The following is an 11,115-nucleotide window of genomic DNA, read 5'->3' as shown; positions in this document are numbered from 1 at the left end:
AGGGCGGGGACTCGGGCGTGTCGTCACTCTGAGTGCGCGCCGAGCTTCTCTGCGTCGCCTACCTGCCTAGGTGAGGTCCGGCTGCCTCTCGCGGGGCACTATCCCCCGAGGCGGAAGAAGTGATGGGGGTGTCTGCCAAGGGAACGAGTGGCATTTCAAATCTGGCAGGAAGAAAGAGAAACGCGAAATTCACAGAGCCGACCACGATTAGTCGCGCCTCCTGTGACGTGCAGCGGCAGAGGCCGAAGGGATTCCCGGTCGGCCTCGCGGGAAAGAGGCGGGGAAGGCAGATAGACGTTACCTTAAGTATGGCGCTTGTCGCGTCTGAAACTCTAGGTCTTCCCTTTTTAATCTGTTTATCGTTTGTTTCCTAATCCTCATTTAATATGATGTAAGGCCGGGGACTTTGCTTCTCAGTGCCTCGCACATAGTAGGCACTCAAGTACTTGTTCCCTGAAATACTACGAATTAACTTCACATATGAAAATAACCGACAGAACGCGGGTGACAACGGTCAAACGTTTGTTAGAAATTTACTATGTGCCAGGTAATGCATTTTGTACGGATTATCTCATTCCTCAGAATGACCCTATGAGGTATACATTACTAGAATGCTTATTTTCCGGGTGAGGAAACAGGCATAGGGTAATTTGCTCAAGGTCAGCGAAAGGAAGTAGCAAGACGGACATTGAAATACATTTTCTCTGCACGTATAGCTACAAGGAATAATAGTTTTAGATTTAAAAAAAAACCTGGAGGTGTTGATTATGATCTAATTACTAATAATTTTCTAAGAAATCTTTTCTACTTCTGTTTCATCTTTGTGGAGGAGATATACATCCCAAACTATTTTGCACATTTAAAACTTAAATTGCTGACAGTTCTAAATGCTTACGGTTTGCATCTTCTATGATATATCGTTTTGTTGGAAATTAGTGCAGTGTCTATAAAAATGTGAACAACTGAGGATGCCAGAAAGACAAACTTTGAAAGATAATTGGAAAATAAATAAGATGCTATTCACAGACGGGTTAAAATTGAGAGGTGTTTTGCAATTTTTCTTAATTTCTGTATATAATACTTTAGAAATTGAATTTCAGAGTTGGGCAGAAACTTAAAATGTTACTCAGTCCACTTCTTTCATTTAGTGGTAAGGAAGCTGATCTGAAGGAAATTAACTTGCCCCAAATTGAACAATTTTAGAACTGATTTGAGGCAGGTATTTGCATATCCTAATTTGGAGTTAAGCGTATTAACTTCATGGTATTAGCATCATGATATTCCATATCCAAAATCTGATTTGATTTTCATGACAGTAGTGAAATTAGTATAACTAATATTATTGAAGAGGACTTTCCCACTTAATTGGCCAACATTTCTAATCAGTTCTTTTTTTTCTGCTTCTGTAAACATGCTTGCTGCATAGGCCAAAGATCTCCAGGTCAACTGAGAACTCACCCTCCCCTTAAGATATATTGCTTTTAGGGTTTAGACATGTATCCCCAACCTTTAAGATGTATTGCTTTGGTGCTAGTTAGGAAAGATATATTGCTTTAGTGCTTGTTAGAAAATCCCATGCTCTGTAACTGCCCGTAGCCCATAGCAATTTCAGGAGTCTGTAAATCAGCCCATGCCAACTGTAACAACACGGGTATAAAAGTGAAATTGCCCCTAAGCTCTGGGCCCAGATTTTCAGACCACTAGCTCTTCTGGGACCGCCAGTGCAATAAAATACTTCTCTTTCTCTCTGGTTACTGCTTGGATTTTCACTGATCTGATTTTTGGAGCTTTTGAGATTTTTCCATAACATTACCAGAAGGCACATTGTTTTAGTGGTAAAAGCAGCTGTTTTGGACAGAGCCTTGAAAGTTAGACCTCAGTTCAGATTTTGTTCTGCACCAAGACCTTGGGTGACTTACTCAAGCCACTCTATCTCAGTTTTCTCATCAGAAAAATGCTCTGCTAACACCTGTGAAGATTTATCCAAGAGGTAGAGATTATATGTTTGTCACAGAGTAGGTGCTTAATAACTAGTAGCTAGTTTTTAGAAGTAGTTCATGTCTCCCCACTTTAGTTTCTTCCCCTGTGAAATGGAAATTATAACACTGCCTCACATTGCTGTGAGATTGTGACCTACTAACTCATCAAAGGACAGAAGTGGCAGGGTGGTGGTGGCGGTGGGGAAAAAAACTTGCATTGAAGAGTATGAAAATGTGGTTACACGTCCTTGCTGTGTTCTCTTCTCCGTGTAGTTTTCTGGACCAGTCACCTAAACTGAAACCCTGAACTCTTCATCAGCAAAAATGTTTTGTGGCAGGTAAGATCTGTGCGTTTTCCTCACAGTATTTTCCAGTTTAAATTCATTAAGAAAATTTTAGGTGCCTCTGAAGCTAAGACCTCAGTATAGAGGAAGTGTCCTCTGAGGCAGAGAGAAAAAAAATCAAGATTCAGAGAGGAGGAAGTAAAATAACATTCTAATATTCCTCTCTCTCCAAGGGAGGGTGAGACTGGGAATGCCTGCCCCCACTCCATCCTGGGCAGAGCTTTGTAGAGTGGAGCCTGCTGACTATTTTAATCAGCATTTCTGAGGGTAGTAATTTGGGGCGAGGAAGAATCTGCATTTCTAACAAGTTCTGAGGTCATGTTTCGAATATGTCTAGGCAGAAGGGCCTCCTCATAGAGATTTCTGCCACATCGCAGGAAGCCACAGATGTCTTCGACCCTCAAGCCAGCCAGTCACCATGATTGGAAGGGCCAGGCCTGTCAGGACTGAAATCAAAAGCCTGAAAACCAACACCAGAGTGGACAAAGAACATCTTAGAATCCTTGTGGGGACCAGTGATGCAAAGATCTGGTGTCTCCTGCTTCTCATTTTGGCACTTCAGAAGTTCCTTCCCTGGACCCAGCCCTGACAAAGGGTTTCAGCCTCCATTGATAAGATTATTGTTACTGCAGCCAAGTGGGGGCTTAAAATAGTAATAAAGCTCAGTTACAGAAAAAAATTCTATTTCTTACACATTGGAGTTTATAGACTGAAGTTTATTCCTGCTACAGTATTCAGGAGTATTATATAGTAACCATAAATTTTTAAGTTCAATATTATGAGACGTTTCCCTTCACTCAAAGATCATGGGGTTTTATTTGTTTACATTTTTATTTGGCACCTATAGTTAAGAACACAGCTAAGAGAAACCTACACCACCTTACCTGGCATCATCACCTTATTAGCTTATGAGCTTATCTAGGTTAGGGCCAGACATTTCCTTTGAATCCCCCACGGTCACTGGCATGCACAGTGCTTGCACTTGGTGGGTGCTCAGTAAATATTGAATGAATCATAAAATGTGTACTGAGAACTTTAGGTATTGATTCCTCTTGTTCGTGGTGTAATATTTAAGATATTTATGTTACAAATATTTTACCATTGTCAAAAATACATTCACGCATAAAGAGCTTCAAAGTGAATGTAACAAAAAACACTTCATATTTTGGACCTGTGTTTTTAGCTATTTAGAACCACAGTTCTGCTTCAAGTTTCAAAAAACTACCTTCAGTACCATAAAAATAATGATTATATTTTTATTGTCATTTCTCATTCCTTTTACAACAGATCATCATAAAGATGCACTTACATAAACTACCTACTGGCTTTCCTGTAAAACCCATCTCATAAGGCACTTGTTTCATCAGCCCCTTGACACAGTGTCTCATATCTTTGGCTTCTCAGCACCTAGCACAGTGCCTGGTACAAAGTATAAGAACAGAAAGTGTGTGCTGAATGAATATGAGTAAACATATCCCATTAAGTCAATAGTTCTCAAAATTGAGTGAGCATTAGAGTCACCTGTAGAGCTTGTAAAAAACTCTGCTGGGCCCTCTACCTTCAAGTTTCTGACTTAACGAGGTTTTGAGTGGGGGCACGGGGATTTGCATTTCCAACAGATTTCCAAGATGGTGATGGTACTGCCAATACCCGTCATACTTTTCACACCATTGAACCAAATTAAGCTGCTTGAGGACAGGAGCTGTATCTTTATTTCAGGATCCCGAGCTGCCTCTGCCATAGGACCTAGCACATAGGAGCTGTTTAGTTGATTTGAATAACTGTTCAAAAGTTTATTTTACTGAATCTAGATTACAAGTGTATGAATATATGTGTATATTATTAAATAAACTAATACATGTAAAAGTCTTAAAACATGGTCCATATTAAACTATGTTTGCCAAAAATAATCATAAATGTAACCTTTCTTTGCTTAACCTCATCCTCTAAAATGATACCTAAACTAAATGTGTACTTTTAACAGGAGCTTATAGAGTAACAGAATCTTAGCATTAAAAATCTTTTTTAAAGATAACCTAGTTTATTAATATTGAGGATCGTCAATTTTAAAAATTGGTTGACACAGCAAGAACACAGCAAGACACAGCAAGAACATGAGAGACACTCGTCCTAAAGACCTTGCAGCCGCTAAGGAAACTTAGGTGTGAGTATGTATAAGTGTGAGGGGTTAAATTTGGGGAGTAGATGGCAACTATTAAAACATTCAGTTGTATCCAACTCTTAATCCTCATTAATCTATTAGAACACATCTTTTTCACATGCTATAAAATACTCAACATGTTTAATATTTTTAATAAATATTAATATTTAATAAATACAAATGAAGTAATTAACAATTCCTTGAAAAACACATGACTTTGATATTTCTTAATTGTAATCTAAACAATGCAAGGAATTTAGAATTAGCCCTGATGCAGATATTTATGGAATAATTATTTACATACAGGTGCCTCTCACACGTGAAATAGACTTCTCAGAAAGTTCCAGGGAGAACAAATGTTTCTAGATGGAATAATGTGCACACGTGGAGCTTGCCATTTTAAGAATCCTATGGTAAATCCTTTCATAAAGTAATTGTTTCTGAATCTTTTTTCCCTTTTTGTTAATACACATTTTTACTCTTAGATTGTTTAAAGCAGAACACAAATGTTCCATAAACTAATCAATCAGTAGAACTTAATTTTATACATGTATAAAATTAACTGTGTTGTTGAATTCTGTGTTCTTATCCTTGCTCAGTTTTTACTCCCATGGAATTTGGGATAAGTCATTCACTTCTTTTTGCCTGTCACTCATCTGCGAAATGGAGAAATTAATAATGCCTACTTCATTAAGGACATGAGATCATCACTGTAAGGCTTTTAGCCCAGTGTCAGACAATCAGTAGGTGTCACCTCCGTGACTGGTCTCCTGCAGCTCTCTGTACCCTGCAAATATGGATTTTTGGCCCGCTGGGTCGGTGATTAGCTAGCTGCTCAACAACACATTTCAGTGTCAGGAAACACCAGCAAGTCGGCTCTTCAAGCCCGACTTTGTCAGTCCGATGGCTGCAGGACTGATTGATTAGTTCTTTCGTGCGTTCGTTCGTTCATTCATTCATTCATTCATTCAGCAGATATTCATTCACTATGTTCAGGCTGTTTTGTTGTTAGAAATAAGAGTGGCGAGCAAATCGTACAAGGTCCATGTTTTCAGGAAGCTCTACATGCTGGTGGAGGAGGAAATACATTAACAACAGTCATCGCTACCACTTGGAGAGCACCCACCCTGTGTCAGACAGCGTTCTAAGTACTTTACAGGAATTAACTCATTTACCCTCCTGACCGCCCCACGAGGCAGGCGCTGTTGTGATCCCTTAGGCTGGAGGAAACTGGGCCGGAGCGGAGGTTTCTAACAACCCAGGGACGTCTGGGCGGCGGCGCGGCCCGGGGCCGGGACGGAGCAGGGACGGACGCACTCCCGCCCTCCCGGCGCTGGGAGGCCGCCCCACGTGACGGGAAGCGGCGGCGGTGGCGGCGGGGCGGACCAGCCCAGGAGCCGCGGCCGGGAGCGGGCGGCGGGCGGCGCGGGGCCCCAGGCCGCAGGGCCAGCTGGACGGCAGAGGCCAGCCGGCACCGCGCGGGTGAGTGCAGAGAGCGGCGGGCTTCTGGGGCGCGGGGTGCGTCCAGGAGCGCGCAGAAAGCGGGGCCGGAGGGCGGGGGCCCGCAGCGCGGTGAGCCAGTGGGTGCCCGGGGCTCGTCGTGCGCGGTTAGGAATGGCGGGGGACGGGAGGGGTTGCCTGTCAAATCGAGGACAGGTGTGCAAGTGTAGGGGACCGGGTGCACAAGTGTGCACGTGTGTGGGGGCTGGGGCCAGCGTGCCCGATCCTGGGGTCCTCGGTGTGGATGTTGTGGCGCGTGACGAGGGAATGGGTGCGGAGTGGGTGGGTGTGCGTTTGGGGCAGGGGAAGATCTGAGACCTAGTCCTTAAGTTGGGGTAGGCTTTTAGTTTTCTGGAAGGAGGAGCCGAGAATGACTGCGCCCCTGCACCCCTTGCCCTTCTACCCCAGTATGGAACGGTTTTGTCACTGTGATTGATGTTTCATGGAGCTGTTGGGATTTGAGAGCTCAAATTACGGATCACATTCGGGCCTGACTTGTTGCCCTGAACTGGGAGACTGGGCAGGGTGTGTTGGAGAGGAGAGCAGAAACCTCGGGTTCTCAGCGGGGTCAGGGCCTGGAAGCTGCCACCTGGTGAGACTTGCTCTTTCTTGGGCCTTCTGGAGGTGCAGGTGCAAGTTGGGTTTCCAGCTTGCCTCTCTCTGTGTCGCATGGGGACAACTCTAAAGACAGAAGCTGTCCTCTGTCCTCTCCAGTTGTCTGAACCTGTCATTGCTTCCACCCATGAGCTGTTGGACAGCCCTCACAGGCCGCTCTGGGGGCTCTACCTGGCTGTTGGAAATGGGGATTCAGATAGTGCTTCTTAATGCAAATGACTGTATTGGGTGCTGAGGTCAAAAGTCAGAGCAGGATTTCATCCATGAAATAAGTGCTGGTGGGGAGGCGCCTGTCCTCCAGAGGGAAGGCAGCGGCAGGCCTGATTGTAGTGACAGGCTAAGGCACCAAGAAAAGTGTGAGGTGGATCCTTTGCAGTGCGAGTTGGCTTACCTGAAGTCAGCACTCAGGACTTGGAGGGCCTGTGGGAGCCCACTACGCTCTCCTCATAGATTTACTTCTCTCTCTTGGTTAGCCCGAAGCTGGCGAGCTACTGAGGGCTCCCAGGGCTCTGGTCAGACAGGAAGGAACATCTGGCCAGCTGCTTCCTCTTCTTTTTCCTTCCATTTCTGCCAGCCAAGCAGCCTCAGCAGTCATTGGAGTGCCTCTTTGGTGTGTGGCACTAGAAAGAGCCCTGACCAGACTCCTGGTAACCCATCTAGAAGTAGCCCTTCCAGGACGCAGTGCATCTAGGAAATGGGGGCAGTGCTGCCCCGTGGTGGTGATGAGCATAGAACTGTGGATTCAAACCTTGGCCCTGCCAGTCAACCCCCACTCAGCTGAAAATCGCTTTTTGAGCTCCCCTGCCCCCAAACTTAACTGCAGTCGTCCCTGGGTATTTGCAGACCGGTTGGTTCTAGGATCTCTGGATACCAAAATGCTTGAATCCAAAAGTCCCTTTATAAAATGGCATAGAGCAATGCATACAGGCGGCTCTTTGCATCCACCTTTCAATCCTTGGCTTGTCAAATCCATGGACGTGAAACCTAGGCATACACAGGGCTGACTGTATATTGAAAAAGAAAAGTCCTGTGTTGGTGGACTCAGGTGGTTAAAAACCACGTTGTTTAAAGGTCACCCAACGAAATGCTCCCCTCTGAAGTTAGACTCCTCGTGCACCTTGATCCTAATCTGTACACATCACGGTGTCTACATTTTACAAAGAAATGGAGTGCTACCCCTTGCCTTTCCTCTCCACTATCTACACAAGCAGCAGTCCTCTTCCACCTCTGCAGGGTCCCAGGACGCTTCAGCCTTGCCTAACCCTCCAGCGGCGGGTAGATAAGGAGCCCGTTCTTCAGTTAGGCAACTCCAGCTAACAAGTTTTAAGAGCACAGAACTCACTGTTTAAAAAACGCTAAATTTTCCAGGCCCGATTTGCAGCTGATATTTCTGTTCAGGGAAAAAAAAGGCATTATTATGGCTTATTCCTTCATGCTACTATTAAACATTTATGATCCTTTAAGAAAACTTGAGGAAATTTTACTTAATGATTTAAGCATCTTTGACTATATCCAGTCCTCATTAGAAATACATTAATCACTGTGGTGGCCAGGTGTTTGGAAACTACCAAATAATTTGGCCCATACTTTACAACTCATCTCTGTGGTAAACCTGACCCATTTTTCTTTATTAAATTTTTTTTTCCTAAAAATACAGAACTACTAAATGAATGTAAAAGTAACAAGTTAATTTGGGGCTACCCCAAATGAGCCTGACTCTGAGTGTGTTGTGAAGTCTTGCAGGTGATTTGAGACCAAGATCTTTTCTTGATAGTCAAGTAGCTGCTGTTGAGTAAAGATCAAGGAAAATAACGTATCCTGTAGGCATTGGATAATTTTTTGTGGCTGTTTGAAGGTCCAGTATTGGGGAAGGTGTTTTAAAGGGGATTCCCTAGACACCTACACTCTCACATTTCCTCTTCCACCTTTGTTCTCAGTTATGACTGTTGATGTCACTGTTAGAGGATGTATATGCTATATACACAGATATACACAGACTATATGCATATAGGTGGCATGTATATATATGTGGTGTGTATAAGTGGTGTATATATGTCTGCATATGTACATCTATGTGTGTATATTTACCTATATATTTAAGTAACTTTGATTAATATTGCCCAAGAAAAGGATACCACCTATGACTAGTCACATCTAAGTGTGTACCGGAATAATATCAAGATGACAAGTTAAATATTAGACCTTAGTTGTGTGATTTTTTTTCTTCTTCTTCTTTAAGATACTCTTTTAGGTCACTGGAACAGGTTTATTGTGCTATAACTAGTTTTATGCTGTCTCTGTCACATGAGTGCAAAAGGTAACATGGAATGGTTGTGAAGTTGCATCCTGATTTTCAAAAGAGGAACAAGTCTTTAGTACAAGTCAATAGATTTGTTGTGGATTCCTGGCAAGTTTCAGTATTGAGCCATTGAGCAGTTGGCTGTGAGAACTTGGAGAATTTGGGGCCAGCATGGGGTGTGGTTCTATAAGAAAAACTCATGTCACATAAACTTATATCCTGTTTTGATAAGATTACTAGGTCAGTGGAGAAATGTGTAAGTGTATCATTCTGAATCTGAAATTTAGCAAGGCATTACTGACAGTGAACCCCATTCTAAGAAACATTTATTTGTGACAAAGGTTGTTTAGGGGGCAGAGGGCAGGGGTAAGCCATTTTGGAAGCAGAGAAACCTAAGGGGGCAGATGAGGGATGATGATAGGATGCCTCATCTAGACTCAAGTTGGGAAGACCAGGGCCCTGCTGATAATGAGTTCCTAGGAGGAGCTACAGTAGATGGTCATCTGTAGGCCTCAAGCCACAGTGGCATCATGTTTACAGTTGTTACTTTCTTCAGGAGGACCTAGTTCTAAGAGCATCTGAAATCACATTTGCCCGCTTTGGTCAATAGAGTGGAAGAATATGGCCTTGGAGTCAGAAACAGAAACTAGGGTTGAAGTCCCTGTTTCATCACCTAGCGGCTTTGTCACCTTGAGCAAGCCACCAAAAATCTCTGTGTGTCCATAATAATGTCCACCTCTCAGGGTGGTGTGAGAATGAAAGGATCTCACATATATCAAGTGCTCAGTATCTGACCAAACCCAGTGCTTAAGGGCTCTTAAGAGGCGGCCATCGAGGTTATCAGTGGCAGTCACTTGGTCCCCATACTTAGTCCAGACTTGAGCAACCTCTACCCCTGGGTAGCCAAGTGGCTCAATGGTGAAGGCCGTGTACTCCTGGGGCAAGCTGCCTGGGTGGGAACCCCAGTTCCCCATGGTCACGGAGCCTTTCTAAACCTCCATTTCCCCCCTTGCAGAATGCAGTGATGACAGTTCTTGCCTTATAGGCTCATTGTGAGCATGAAGAGAGCATTTAATACAGAGTCTGGCACATAAGGAGCCTTCCAGAAGTCTGAGCTCCCATGTTATTGCTACCCTCTCCTTAGAGCAGCTAGAGAATAGTACAGGGGAAGCATGTCATCCAGTCCCAATTCCTGTTTTACAAGGAGGCAGCATGCCCAGACGCTTTAAGTGCCATGTCCAAGATCATACATAGGTAGCCAAGCTGCTGGAGCTCAGGACCTCAAGATCAATATGAGGAATGTCTGCTTCGTGCCATGCCCACTCCACTACTGCGCACCACATGGCCTGGGTCAGCTCTGGGGCCCGAACCTGATGGAGGTTCAAGGGCACTTAGAGGCTTGTCTCTCCGCTCTATTCCCAGCTCCACTTACCTGAAGCCCTACTGCTTAACATCAGAGCCCCTCACCTGCCAAATTCTCCTGAGGCTCATAGTATGTGAGATTTTGGATCCAGCGGAAGTCAGCTCACAGTTACCCCAATCTCATCTGAATTCATCTATAAAGAATAGTTCGAATGAGCAAAAATCCCTAAGTCTCCTCTTTGAAATGTATTCTCAGGAGAAAAAAACTTAATTTTTAAGTATTATTCGTATCTGTAATTTTGAGCTGGGACACTAACTTGAGAAGAATCACCTCCAAAAATAACATAAGAAAAGATCATGAAATCGCTTGAGCAGTCTGAGGCACTGAAGGGCCAGCTGTCAGACTGCTGGCTGTCGCCCGTTCCACTCAGATCACTCTGAGCATTTTCTTTCCTGATAGAAAAGGAGAGTCTCGGCTCTCTTTTCTTTTTTGATTACTCTAAGGCAAGATAATAAACAAAAAACTAATTGCGTTTATCTATTTTTAACTGTTTTGATGTAACTTTAGGCTTAGTAAAGAGTGGAAAATAGTGCAAAGCTCACATAAACCCTTTCCTGAGCTCCCTTTTGTTAACATCCCGTGGGACTATGGTAGAGTCATCAGAGTCAGTAAGTTAGCTTCAGCACTGTCAACCAAACTACAGGCTGTTCAGTTTCACCAGTTTTTCCATTAATGTCCTTTCTGTTCCACAATTCTGTTTCTGATCCAGTTTTCCACATTTCATTTAGTTGTCACATCTCCTTGGTCTCTAACCTATGACAGTTCCTCATTTTTTGTGACCTTAACACTCTTGA

The 11,115-nt window shown here is 43.8% G+C and overlaps 1 protein-coding gene and 1 long non-coding RNA gene across 3 annotated transcripts in view; both read left to right on the top strand.

The window, feature by feature from the left end:
• The first annotated feature begins 34 nt into the window (after positions 1 to 34).
• On the top strand, positions 35 to 4,233 carry LOC120584467 (uncharacterized). Its single transcript, XR_005648046.1, has 3 exons — positions 35 to 547; positions 2,266 to 2,317; positions 2,661 to 4,233. It is a non-coding gene; the product is annotated as an uncharacterized LOC120584467 (long non-coding RNA).
• Positions 4,234 to 5,862: 1,629 nt separating this feature from the next.
• The window catches only part of TGFBRAP1 (transforming growth factor beta receptor associated protein 1), a 58,903-nt gene continuing 53,650 nt past the window's right edge, over positions 5,863 to 11,115 (top strand). The window contains exon 1 of one of the 2 annotated variants that reach the window (XM_039840139.1): positions 5,863 to 5,966. The gene's annotated coding sequence lies outside the window, so the exon portion shown is untranslated. The remainder of the gene's footprint in view (positions 5,967 to 11,115) is intronic. The other variant, XM_039840140.1, reaches the window with a different exon arrangement.

This window comes from Pteropus medius, unplaced genomic scaffold, assembly GCF_902729225.1.
Source record: "Pteropus medius unplaced genomic scaffold, Ma_sr-lr_union100, whole genome shotgun sequence".
Taxonomy (NCBI): Eukaryota; Metazoa; Chordata; class Mammalia; order Chiroptera; family Pteropodidae; genus Pteropus; species Pteropus medius.
The sequence above is the reverse complement of the archived record's forward strand: the minus strand, read 5'-3'. Positions and strand labels throughout refer to the sequence as shown.